This window comes from Dermacentor albipictus, chromosome 5, assembly GCF_038994185.2.
Source record: "Dermacentor albipictus isolate Rhodes 1998 colony chromosome 5, USDA_Dalb.pri_finalv2, whole genome shotgun sequence".
Lineage (NCBI taxonomy): Eukaryota > Metazoa > Arthropoda > Arachnida > Ixodida > Ixodidae > Dermacentor > Dermacentor albipictus.
Genome location: NC_091825.1, coordinates 81,318,930 through 81,332,215, shown reverse-complemented (window position 1 = coordinate 81,332,215; position 13,286 = coordinate 81,318,930). Strand labels below are relative to the sequence as shown.

Genomic DNA, 13,286 nt, shown 5'->3' with positions numbered 1-13,286 from the left:
TAGACGAGCCTTTGTCAGCTATTCCGTGCACTCGCCAGCGCTCCTTGTAGATATCGCTTGTTTTCCCGTACGGTGCTCGAGCAGAGCGCACTTCTTCGTCCGGAACATTATGTAGCACCCAGTAAAGCTTGATGCGCACTTCTTGATTTTCGGGGTCAACCACAAGGCACCGTTTCTCCTTGACCAGAACTTCCCCAATTTCTACCATCTTCTTCGTAGCTTCTGCACTTTTAAAAGTGACGGCCCAAACATGGTTCATCTGGAACGCCCCCAAAGCTATCTCTTCAGGAAGCACTCCGAGATGAACCAACGTGTCCCGAAAGTCTTCTACACGGTAAGGCGTGGCTGTCGAATCCCCGTGAAGAAAAACAGTATTCGCTACCGACGCACCTGTTGGCAGCAACGGCAGAATAACTTGATAGTCCAGGGCTTCATCAGCAAAGAAACCTGTTTCCGTGGCCCGACTGGGCCGCTGATACCGCTCCGGCGGAGCACATTCCACACACGTCCGTTTGCTATCACGGCCGGAAGTAGAATCCTCGGCCATCCTGACGGGACACGTCGAAAGCGGAAAGCGGAAGCGAGTCAACAGTACTTTAGCGCTGCGTATTCACAAAAAAGGAAAAGGAAAGAAATGAAGTTCTGCCTACTCTTTTTTTTCTACATCAGATGACAATGAAGAAAAAAGAACCTCTGTCAGAAGTGGGATTCGAACCCACGCCCGGAAGACCGGACTGCGACCTGAACGCAGCGCCTTGGACCGCTCGGCCATCCTGACGGGACACGGCGAAAACGGAAAGCGGAAGCGAGTCAACTGTACTTTAGCGCTGCGTATTCACAAAACAGGAAGAGGGAAGAAATGAAGTTCTGCCTACTCTTTTTTTTCTACATCAGATGACAATGAAGAAAAAAGAACCTCTGTCAGAAGTGGGATTCGAACCCACGCCCGGAACACCGCACTGCGACCTGAACGCAGCGCCTTGGACCGCTCGGCCATCCTGACGGGACACGTCGAAAGCGGAAAGCGGAAGCGAGTCAACCGTACTTTAGCGCTGCGTATTCACAAAAGAGGAAGAGGGAAGCAATGAAGTTCTGCCGACTCTTTTCTTTCTACATCAGACGACAATGAAGAAAAAAGAACCTCTGTCAGAAGTGGGATTCGAACCCACGCCCGGAAAACCGGACTGCGACCTGAACGCAGCGCCTTGGACCGCTCGGCCATCCTGACGGTTTTTTTTCTTTTTTTTTTTTCTTTATTGCCGGATTTCCCCTCGTACAATGGACAGGAATTCTTGCTGGAATTCCACATACATACACATAAGTTGCATTAAAAACGAGACTCGTACTTTGCCTCGTGTTGTTAGGTTAGTAGGGCTCTTGTGTTAGCAACTGATCAAACACAGGTAGCCATTCTGGAAGATCGGAAAGTGTCCTGTAGACGTCGCGGACGTACATGACAGCCTCTCTGAAGTACACTTTTGACGGTTGTGATTTAACATTCTCGTGTCTTACATCCATTCGTGTCTTCCATACACTGTGCATTGTCAACATCAGGATATCACACGGCACGTCCCCTGTCTGATCAAACGGCAGAAATCGAATCCCGTGAGGTGTAAGTGGAAGTTGCTTTTTGAGTGTCCGTTGTAAAATGTCCCACAGAAAAACAGAGTCTGAACAGTCTAAAAATACGTGCTCGATGGTTTCGGGCTTATTGCATATTGTACAGTTAGTACTCCAAGGGACGAAAATACCTTTTTCTTTAAGCCAGGGTTTTACAGGGAGCGTGCCTGTGTGAAGAAAGAAGAAAAACGTCCTGGTCGACGCTCTAACAGGCATCTTTTTAACGCGACTCAAAACATTACGTTCTCGTCCTAGTACATATAAGGAACGATAGATCGGCACAGGACACATCACATCAAGCAAGTCTCTGTACAATTTTTTCTTTGTTACATCCGAGAGATATTCAATCGAAAAGTGGCTTTTCAAAAAACGAAAAGCATCAACGACTTCTTTCAAAAACCCTTTCAATGGAACATGATTAGTAGAATACGATGACACTATGTATTCGGGTAATGCCTGGCTCAAAAACACTTGACAAATACTCTGCAGGAAAGCATCGTTCTGTTTCCTCAAGAAAAAGAACCGTGTAACGACTTGTTTAAGAAATAAATGCGATAAGCCTAGCCCTCCGTTTTTAACCAACTGAAACAAGTTCAGACGACTAGTACGCTCCCAGTTCGACCCCCAAATAAAAACAGCAAACAGTCTGTGTAACTTTCGCACAGACCATGCCATGCAAAGCACTTGCATCATATGGAAAACTTTTGTTACCATGAACATATTACACACAGTTGCACGTGTAAAGATTGAGAAATCGCGTCCGCCCCATTTTGTTGTTTGGGATTTAACCCGGTCAATTTCACCCGCCCATTGGTCTTTGTTTCCGCGATAGTGTTTCAATGGAATGCCAAGGTATTTGCCCGGCGTATCAGTAAACCTTATACCTTCTAATTGTGTCGGCCTCTCGTCCCATTCGCCGTGCCAGAATCCTAGGCACTTTTGCCAACTAATGGCGCTTCCAGTTAGGCTGCAAAATGTTTTTGCTACCTTAATGGCACTTTCGATGCTTTTTTGAGTTCGGCAAAAGATTGCGATGTCGTCTGCGTATGAGAGGATTTTAATTTCGTGCGTTAAGAAGCGATAGCCGCATATCGTTTTGTTGTTCAGAATCTTTAAACAGAACGGTTCAAGATATATGGCGAATAGCAGGCTTGAGGCTGGGCATCCTTGGCGCACACTAGACTTTACTGGTATTCCTTCGCTAAGCTTTTTGTTAATGATAAGCTTAGTAGTACAGTTTTTATATGCCATTTTCACGCCTTCACTTATTATGCTGCCTACGTTAACTTGTTCTAGCACTGCGAACGGTATGCTATGTGCGACTTTGTCGAAAGCTTTCTCTAGATCTAGTTGAAGCATTGCTATCTTTCCGGAAAAAGCGTCACAGCCTTCTAGTATGCTTCTGGTGGTATGTATGTTTGTGAATATGCTTCGTCCTTTAATCCCGCATGTTTGATGTGGGCCAACTATAGCTGTAATTACTAACTGGAGTCTTCTTGCTACTACTTTCATAAAGATCTTATAATCTACATTTGTCAAACTTATGGGCCGATAAGATTCTACTGACTGCAATTTCGAAGGTTCATCGGTTTTAGGAATTAGCACTACGTGACTTAGTTTGAACGATGGAGGCATTTGTTTACTATCGTAGGCTTCTGCTATAACATGGTATAGTATTTCTACTACTTCATTCTTAAAAACTTTATAGAACGCTGATCCGAGGCCGTCTGGCCCAGGCGTCTTTCCTTTGCTCAAATCTTCAATTGCTTGTTTGATTTCATCTCTAGTAATTTGTCTTTCAAGCTCTAGTTTAATATCCTCGTCAAGCCTTGGCATTTGCTTAACATAGTTGTTTATAAATATGTCATTTACTTGCACTTCTGTGCCGAGCAAACTACGGTATCGCTCTACAAATGCTGCTTCAATGACGCTCTTATCTGTCGACACTTCGTTATGGTAGCGAATTTCATTTATTTCGTTTTTTGTTCCATATCTTTTTTCTTCACCAATCGCCCTCTTAGTTGGTCTTTCGCCTAACCAAAGCCTCTCTGAACGCGCTCTAATAACAGCGCCTTTATATTTTTCTTCTTCCATCTGTTCCATCTGTCTTTTAACAACTTCGACTTCACTTTTAAACAAACCCGGTATTGTAGTCTCTGCATTCAAAAGGAAATCAAGTGTGCACTGTAGTTCCTTTTCCTTTTGTTTTTCTTTATGTCGTGGTATGCATGCTCTGTCTATTGCACTTAGTTTAACTTCGCACTTGAATTGTTCCCAAGCTGCGATGAAATTTGTGTGACTCGTGGACACTATTTCCAATTTCTCGCGTACTATTTGGACAAATGTGTCGTCGGTTAAGAGCTGTTCATTTAATTTCCACAGTTCCCAGTTGAATGCAGAGACTTTGCGCTTTCTACCTATTTCAAACATTACGAAGCTATGATCACTGAAACAAACATGTTTCACGGCATAGTTGCAGCACATAGACATAACATCCGAAGAGATATAAACGCGATCTAATCGTGCGTGGCTTTCGCCCTGAAAGTGAGTAAATTGCACGTGATTTCCACGGAATATGTCCCCTACATCAACAAGGCCACATTCATCCACCAACGCCTTAAGCTGTAGGGCACTTTTGTCTTGTACTGGTTCATTCTTAACTGAGTCTTCGGGCATGCAAATACAATTAAAATCGCCAAGCAAAATGAGTTGCCTGTCACACTTTAGAAAGCCAGCGACACAATAAAAAAACTTTTCTTTCTGAAATTTGGTTTGGCGCGTACACACATATAATTCGCCATTGAACTTGGTTTAAAGAAAAGTCGCACAATGCTAACCGTCCGTCATCAGAGGTGATAACACCCTCTTCAACGATTCCGATACCTCGTTTCAGAAAGATAGCACAACCGCCAGACTTTCCAACGGCATGGCAAACACAAACGTTGAAATCTAATGCTTAAGTTTGGACCATGTGGTCCGCTTGCTCCTCGCTGTCTATTTTCGATTCCTGTAAGGCTAGAATATCGATGGTATTTTCTTTTAGCAGACGTCTTAACTGCACTTGCCGCTTTCTTGCCGTGAGACCGCGCACATTCAGCGTGCCTATTCTTAATGCCGATAAGGACGTTGAGTTCATAGAATGCGAAAGGGCAAGCGGACCGCTGGGTGATTGTGCTGAATTGACAGGATGCACACTTACACAGTTATATTGCTCTAATTCTGAGTGCTTCGTCAAGCATGGCGAAGCCGGGGCGTTTTCCTTGTCGGTAGGCATGGCGACGTTTTGTGCTGCGCGTCCCGCTCCAGTCTAGCGGTAAAGTCGTCTCTCGGACAGCGCCCTCCGCTAACGCGGAGGCCCTGTCGGTGTAGTCCTCCTGTCTGGAGGCACGTTAGGCTTCACCTTCAGGGGAGCCCTACGATGGGACCCTGCCTTTGGGGGCGGTTCACCGGCGTTGACCTTCTCGCGGTTGTCGTCTTCTATGGTGATTTCCCGTGGTCTCTTTGAGACGGCGACGCCAGGGTTGGTTTTTCCTTCTTCCGAGTTGATGCTCTCCATTGCAGTTCCGCTCTCTTCCGTCTCGACTGTTTCGCTAACAGATGCACAGTTGCTAGGGGTTTTCTCAGCCTCTGGCGTATTCTGTGGTTCGTCGTTCTTTCCATTTACACTAGACGCAGATTTCATAGGTCCCTTGTTTTCGGATGGGACAGAAGGCGTGGCACCCGGCGTTTTCGGCTTTTCGCCTCCACTGACGGTCTCCTCCGCGTCGACTTGGTCCATGAGGTGCTCATCGACGGTGTCGCTTCGCCCAGTTCCGGTCACACTGGCGTAGCTACGCGCGCATTGACTCTCGTCGTGGCCATAGCGACGACAGAGCTTGCAACGCGGGACTCGGCACTCGCGCCGTATGTGACCGGTGCCATGGCACCGGAGACAGAGCGGGGGTCTGCCTGGGACGTGCACGAGCGCATAGTCTTCCCCGACGCGGAGTTGATGAGGCAGGTCCTCCACGGTAACGCCTACCTTCAGCCGTAGGGACACCAGGCGCGTGTGGGAGCCTTTGTCGTTGCAGCCTGCAACGCGCCACTTTTCCCTCGAAATTTCGCTGACCTTGCCGAAAGGCGCCAGGGCACCTCTGACTTCGTCGTCCGGAGTCGTATGTCGAAGCCAATGCAGCTTCATCCTGACGTCTTGATTTCGAGGGTCTATTACCATGCATCGGTGGTCCTTTACGCTGAAGGTTGGAGCAGACAAAATCTTTTGTTTGCCCTTTTCGTCCTTGAAAGTGATGGCCCAAACGTGGTTCATCTGATAGGCGCCGAGGGCCTCCACTTCGGGCATCAGCTGCAGATAGTCAAGTGCCTCACGGAAATGCTCGACTCGGTAGGGCCTCGCCTTCACGTCTCCGTGCAAAAAAACAGTCGTTGTAACTGTCGATCCTGTAGGTAGTTGCGGCAAAATAACCTGGTAGTCATCCTTCGGTGTGTCGTTCAACCTGAGACCGCGGCCCTGCTGGGCCGCTGTAACCGCCCCTTCGGAGCAAAACATTCCGCGACCGTTCACTGCGGTGGCCGGAAGTGGAATCCGGCCATCCTGACGGGACACGTCGAAAGCGGAAGCGAGTCAACCGTACTTTAGCGCTGCGTATTCACAAAAAAAGGAAAAGGAAAGAAATGAAGTTCTGCCTACTCTTTTTTTTCTACATCAGATGACAATGAAGAAAAAAGAACCTCTGTCAGAAGGGGGATTCGAACCCACGCCCGGAAGACCGGACTGCGACCTAAACGCAGCGCCTTGGACCGCTCGGCCATCCTGACGGGACACGTCGAAAGCGGAAAGTGGAAGCGAGTCAACCGTACTTTAGCGCTGCGTATTCACGAAAGAGGAAGAGGAAAGAAATGAAGATCTGCCTACTCTTTTTTTCTACATCAGACGACAATGAAGAAAAAAGAACCTCTGTCAGAAGTGGGATTCGAACCCACGCCCGGAAGACCGGACTGCGACTTGAACGCAGCGCCTTGGACCGCTCAGCCATCCTGACGGGACACGGCGAAAACGGAAAGCGGAAGCGAGTCAACCGTACTTTAGCGCTGCGTATTCACAAAAGAGGAAGAGAAAAGCAATGAAGTTCTGCCGACTCTTTTCTTTCTACATCAGATGAAAATGAAGAAAAAAGAACCTCTGTCAGAAGTGGGATTCGAACCCACGCCCGCAAAACCGGACTGCGACCTGAACGCAGCGCCTTGGACCGCTCGGCCATCCTGACGGGACACGGCGAAAACGGAAAGCGGAAGCGAGTCAACCGTAGTTTAGCGCTGCGTATTCACAAAAGAGGAAGAGGAAAGAAATGAAGTTCTGCCTACTCTTTTTTTTCTACATCAGATGACAATGAAGAAAAAAGAACCTCTGTCAGAAGCGGGATTCGAACCCACGCCCGGAAGACCGGACTGCGACCTGAACGCAGCGCCTTGGACCGCTCGGCCATCCTGACGGGACACGTCGAAAGCGGAAAGTGGAAGCGAGTCAACCGTACTTTAGCGCTGCGTATTCACAAAAGAGGAAAGAAATGAAGTTCTGCCTACTCTTTTTTTTCTACATCAGATGACAATGAAGAAAAAAGAACCTCTGTCAGAAGTGGGATTCGAACCCACGCCCGGAAAACCGCACTGCGACCTGAACGCAGCGCCTTGGACCGCTCGGCCATCCTGACTTTTTTTTTTCTTTATTGCCTGCTAGGCATACAACAAAAGCAGATACAGTGCATTGTCACTTTTAAAAGTGCTGTCACATCACCTTCAGCAGGGAAGGGGTTAAAAACGCAGTTGTTTCATCATAGAGAGTTCCCCTAAAAGGGGGTACCACTTAGGCTTCTCAGTTTGAACTGTGTACACTTCTCTCAAGTACTCTACACTCTCAATGAAACACTCTCGTGCCGGTCGCGAATTCAAGTCCTCGTTGCGCACGGCCATCCGCGTCATCCACACGCTGTGGAGTACTAGTGCCATGAACATGTCGTAGGGCACACCCCCTACGTTCTTGACAGGCAGAAAACGGATGCCGTACGGGGTAATGGGCAAGTCTTTCTTCAAGGTCCTCTGGAGGATGTCCCAGAGAAAGACTGCATCACAGCAATCCAGAAATATGTGTTCAACTGTCTCCGGCTTTTTGCAGATGATGCAGTCTACAGACCAGGCAACAAAAATGCCCTTTTCTCGCAGCCAAGGTTTTGTAGGGAGTGTGCCGCTATGTAGCTGGAAGAAGAACGTTTTTACTGATGGTCGTACAGGCATCCTTTTAACTCTTACCAAAACATCGTCCCCTGGACCTCTTGAGTACAATGATCGGTATACAGGAAGCGGCAACATGGTTTCTACAAGATCTTCATATAATTTCTTACGCGTCACCACAGAGAGATACTCCATTGAAAAGCGCACTTTTAGGATTTCAAAAGCACTAATGATTTCACGCATATAACCCCTTGGCCGTCTTTGTTCGACATTGACCGTTGAAACAATAAATTCCTTCAAATAATTTGACAATCGCACATGTAACACTGTTCTCAAGAAGCAATCGCTTTGATCGCGTAAGAAAATAAACCTAGCCACGATTTGCCGCAAGAAAAAGTGGACTAGGCCAAGCCCCCCACTGCGGACAGATCGAAACAAATTTGTGCGACTGGTTCTTTCCCACGTAGAACGCCAAACAAATACTGCCATCACTCTGTGTAGCTTTTGAACTGCATTACGTGTCATAGATAACACTTGAAGGACCTACCACACTCGTGAAACGAGAAATATGTTGCACACAATTGAACGCGTAAACATTGAAAATTCTCGGCCAGCCCATTTTTGGGTCTTCTCGCGTAGTTGCTCCGTTTCATTCTTCCAATATTCTGTTGTGTCGCGGTAGTGTTGGAGTGGTACGCCTAGATACTTATCAGGCGTCACCGTCCATGTAACATTTTCAAACAGTGAGGGTGTACTTCGCCAATTTCCATGCCAGATACCAAGGCATTTATTCCAATTAATTCTACTACCGGTGCACCCACAGAATGTCTTCACATCATTTACTGCCACTCTCACACTTTCTTGATCATCACAGAACACTGCGATATCATCCGCATAACTAAGTACTTTGACTTCCGCGGTCATCAAGCGGAATCCACGATGTCGTTCATTCTGAAGCATTTTTTGGCATAGGGGCTCTAGGTAGAGGGCGAAAAGTAATGCTGACGCAGGACATCCTTGTTTTACGCTTGACAAAACTTGTATGCTTTCGCTGAGCTGTTTGTTCACTACAATCCTCGTAGTGCATCCCGTGTATGCCATTCGTACCCCCTCCAAAACCACAGATCCCAGTTTTACGTAGTCGAGGATGCACAAAAGGATCTCGTGACTCACGCGGTCAAAGGCTTTCTCGAGATCGATCTGTAGCATCGCTACCCTACTCTCAAAATCTTCACAACATTCTAAAATATTCCTTGCAACGTGAATATTCGTCGTTATAGATCTACCTTTGATGCCGCAGGTCTGATGGGGCCCTACGATTTCTTTAATAACAGTTTGAAGTCGCCTGGCCAACACACCCATAAACAGTTTATAATCAACATTGGCCATGGTTATGGGCCGATACGATCCAATAAATTGCTGTTTCGCGGGATCTGTTGTTTTGGGAATCAACACAATGTGTGATCTGCAGAAGGACCCAGGTAATTCTTTCTTTTCATATGCCTCGTGCAAAACTTCACATAAGGCTGCTGCCACAGGGCTTTTAAATTTCTTATAGAAAGCTGCGCTTAGGCCATCTGGACCAGGTGTCCTTCCAGAGGTCATTTTCTCAATTGATTTTTCAATTTCCTTGACGGTGATAGGTGCCTCTAAGCTTGCCTTTTTGTCGTCGTCGAGTTGCGGCATAAGTGATAAGAATTCATCCTTGAATGTGCTACTGCCCTGTCTTATGCTTCCTAATAATTCGCGATAATGTTCCACAAACGCTTGTTCAATTATTGCTTTATCTCTTGTGACGACGTTTTGATATTCTATCACCTTGATTTCATTTTTAGTCGCGTAGCTCCTCTCGTCTGCCAGCGCACGTTTCGTGGGCATCTCGCCACACCAAAGCCTTTCGGCGCGTGCGCGCACCACAGCTCCCTTATATCTTTCTACGTCTATAGCCTCCAACTTTCTTTTCACGTCTTTAATTTCTTTACTGTGCGTGCCCGGTTGCACACATTCTTGACAGAGTAAAAATCTAACTGGCACTTCAACTGCTTTTCTTCTTTCATTTGGCGGTGTTTTATACAAGATGCTCTTTCAATCGCTTTCATTTTTACTTTTTCTTTAAAAGACTCCCATGTATGAATTAAACTGCCCATGTCACAGTCGAATACTTCTTCTAATTCAGTTTTAACGTTTTCTACAAACATGTCATCATCGAGTAGCTTGTCGTTCAAATTCCATAGGTCCCAGCTAAACCTCTGCTTTTCTTTCTTATTGATGGTGAACATGACTAGACTATGGTCGCTGAAAGAAACGTGCTTCACACTGTAATCTCGGCACAAGGGAAGTAACGCAGTAGACACGTAGGCTCTGTCAAGCCTCGCCTGACTGCTACGCTGGTAATGCGTGAACTGCGTGCCCTGAGAAAGCACATATCCTACGTCATCCAACTCTCGCTCGTGAACCATTGCATTCAAAAATAAGGCACTATAATCACGTACCGGCGCTTTGCTTGCCCTGTCTTCGGGAATGCAAACACAGTTGAAGTCTCCGAGAAGAATAATTGTCTTATCACACGACAGGTGCACGTCAAGGTTTTCGAAAAATATTTTGCGCTCTAGCTCCCTATTTGGTACATATACACAAACAATCCGCCAATTCGCTCCAGAAAAAGAAAAATCACAGACAATTAATCGTCCCAAATCGTCAGTATGCAAACACTCTACTACAATACCAATGCTGTTCTTCATAAAAAGCAAGCAGCCACCAGATGTACCATGAGAATGGCTGACACATACATTGTATAGGGAGCGGAAAGTCGAAAGCATGCGGTCTGTCTGCTCTTGGGACTCGACTTTCGTTTCCTGCACGGCAGCAATATCAACGTCATTCTCAAGCAACAAACGCCGCAACTGATACTGTCGCCTCCTAGACCCAAATCCTCTTATGTTGAGCGTTGCTACGCATAAGGCTTTTTCTAATTTAAAGGACATGTTATCGCTGTGAGTAGGCCTACCACACGGCTTTTACTTCAAGTGGGTGCTCCCCAGAAAACAAGGAATTTGCATAACTTACGGGCATCTCGGCTTTTTCATGTTTTTACGTCTCGACTCCCGCACAACACTTTCACATATAGTCTCTCCAAAAATCACGACAGTCTCACCTACCCAGGTGATGAAGACGGGAGAGGCGGCTTCGGCCATCCTGACTTTTTCTTTTTTTCACACATTACAGTATCACGATTGCAATACAAGAAAAGGAAGAAAATAGGCACACCGTACAACAAAGCCGTCTGTCCCTATTGGACAGGCGTTGTCAACTTAAAATTCCTTCATGGCTGTCAGAGGTTCTAGCCTCCACAGCCATTCCGGAACACATTGTTGCATTTTCTGTATTTTTATAAATCGTGACATACACTCTCTGAAATAAACGCGAGCGGGCCTAGCATCAGGATCACAATAGTACCCTGCCATACGAGCCCGCCATATACAGTGGAGAGCGTTCAACATAATAAAATCATATGGAACCCCGTCATCATCCTTAATTGACAGATACCTTATCCCTTGGGGGTCCACCGGTAACTCTTTTTTCAGGGTTCGCTTTAAGGCGTCCCAGAAAAAAAAGCCCTCCCAACATTCCAAGAAAACGTGATCAATGGTTTCCTGCTTTTTACAGATCAAGCAATGCGTTCCCCATGGTACGGTACAACCTCGCTCTTCCATGAAAGTCTTCACGGAGAGCGTTCCGGTGTGAAGCTTAAAAAAAAAAAAAAGGTTTTAACCCCTGGTGGCACCTCCATGCGTTTTACCCGTTTAAGTACATCAAGTCCTGGCCCTCCACTGTAAATGGCTCTGTATAACGGCACTGGAAAAACAATGTCACACACATCTTTATACAATCTTTTCCTTTTCACTTCGCAAAGGTAATCCATGAAAAACCGAACAGAAAGAAATCTTACGCTGTCGACCACTTCCTTAAAGTAGCCACGAAGTGATCCGGTAACGCTTGCCGTACTAACAACACGTGCCGGCAAAGCGCCGCTCAACCTGAGCTGGCATACGCTGCCCAGAAAAGGTTGGCGCACATCGCGAAAAAACAAGAATCGGTTTACAAGTTGTCTAACAAAAAGGTGAACCAAACCCACACCCCCGTCCTTCACTCTTCTAAACAAATTTGTTCGGCTGCACCTTTCCCATGTTGACCCCCAGATGAAAACAGCAAACACTCTGTGCAGTCTTTGCACATTTGCTCTCGAACAATACAACGCTTGCATGACATAATATAACTTTGTGACAAAAAACATATTACATACTGTCGCCCTTGCAAAAATAGACAGCTTCGCACCCTTCCATCTGTCCGCCTTTTCTTTCATTTCATCGACTTGGCTCCTCCAATATTCATCGCTACTATTGTAGTTATTGAGAGGAACACCCAGATACCTCGTCGGCGTTTTGACCCAGTTGAGGTTCGCGAAGTTGTCCGGTGCAGACACCCATTTCCCGTGCCACAGGCCTAGAGATTTGCCCCAATTTATTCTACTACTCGTGACATCACAGAAATGTTTCACTACCGATACTGTTTCCGTTACACTTTGTTTGTCTGCGCAACACACTGCAATGTCATCTGCGTATGCGAGCAACTTCACCTCTGTCGCTGCTAATCTGAAACCACGTATTTTTTCATTTCCGTTTATTACTACGCACATTGCTTCTATACAGATGGCAAATAAAAGCGGACTGAGGGGACAGCCTTGGCGTACTGAACGCATGATGTTAATGGGGGCCCCCAGAGACTTATTGACAATTAATCTTGCTGTGCAATTCTGGTACGCCAAGGCCACGCCCTCACTGATGATGGAACCGACATTAACGTGATCCAAGATGGCAAACAAAATAACGTGAGCGACACAATCGAACGCCTTCTCCAAATCGACCTGAAGTACTGCAACGCCACCATCGGTGAGGTCACAGCACTCCAGCACGCACCGCATCTGATGGATGTTCGAAAAAATGGACCGCCCCTTGATGCCGCAAGTTTGGTGGTCTCCGACAATTTCCTTGATGACGCCTTGAAGTCTCGCAGCTAAAATCTTCATAAAGATCTTGTAATCAATGTTTGTTAGTGATATAGGTCTATAGGATGACACGAATCTGAGTTTGTCTGTTTGATCACTCTTATGGATTAGTATTGTGTGCGCTTTTCTAAAAGATGGGGGCAATAATTTCTTCTCGTACGCGTCATTAAATACGTCTGCTAACAATGGGGCCAGTTCTCTTTTGAAAGCCTTATATAACCCCGCACAGAGTCCATCAGGCCCAGGCGACTTGCCTGAGTTCAAATCGTCGATTGCCTTTTCAACTTCGTGCTCGGTAATGTTGCCTTCCAATCGTTCTTTAGCGTCATCTCCCAGTCTCGGCATCCGCTGAAGAAAATCGGCTTTGAAACTCTCT

The 13,286-nt window shown here is 46.5% G+C and overlaps 1 protein-coding gene and 8 non-coding genes across 9 annotated transcripts in view; all 9 read right to left on the bottom strand.

Moving 5' to 3' along the window:
• The window catches only part of LOC135910766 (solute carrier family 22 member 6-like), an 81,515-nt gene that overhangs the window by 17,550 nt on the left and 50,679 nt on the right, over window positions 1-13,286 (bottom strand). The gene's annotated exons all lie outside the window — the stretch shown is intronic.
• On the bottom strand, window positions 695-778 carry TRNAL-CAG (transfer RNA leucine (anticodon CAG)). Its single transcript has one exon. It is a non-coding gene; the product is annotated as a tRNA-Leu (tRNA).
• TRNAL-CAG (transfer RNA leucine (anticodon CAG)) lies at window positions 920-1,003 on the bottom strand. The gene has a single exon. It is a non-coding gene; the product is annotated as a tRNA-Leu (tRNA).
• On the bottom strand, window positions 1,145-1,228 carry TRNAL-CAG (transfer RNA leucine (anticodon CAG)). The gene has a single exon. It is a non-coding gene; the product is annotated as a tRNA-Leu (tRNA).
• TRNAL-UAG (transfer RNA leucine (anticodon CAG)) lies at window positions 6,352-6,435 on the bottom strand. Its single transcript has one exon. It is a non-coding gene; the product is annotated as a tRNA-Leu (tRNA).
• Window positions 6,576-6,659, bottom strand: TRNAL-CAA (transfer RNA leucine (anticodon CAG)). Its single transcript has one exon. It is a non-coding gene; the product is annotated as a tRNA-Leu (tRNA).
• TRNAL-CAG (transfer RNA leucine (anticodon CAG)) lies at window positions 6,801-6,884 on the bottom strand. The gene has a single exon. It is a non-coding gene; the product is annotated as a tRNA-Leu (tRNA).
• TRNAL-CAG (transfer RNA leucine (anticodon CAG)) lies at window positions 7,026-7,109 on the bottom strand. The gene has a single exon. It is a non-coding gene; the product is annotated as a tRNA-Leu (tRNA).
• On the bottom strand, window positions 7,245-7,328 carry TRNAL-CAG (transfer RNA leucine (anticodon CAG)). The gene has a single exon. It is a non-coding gene; the product is annotated as a tRNA-Leu (tRNA).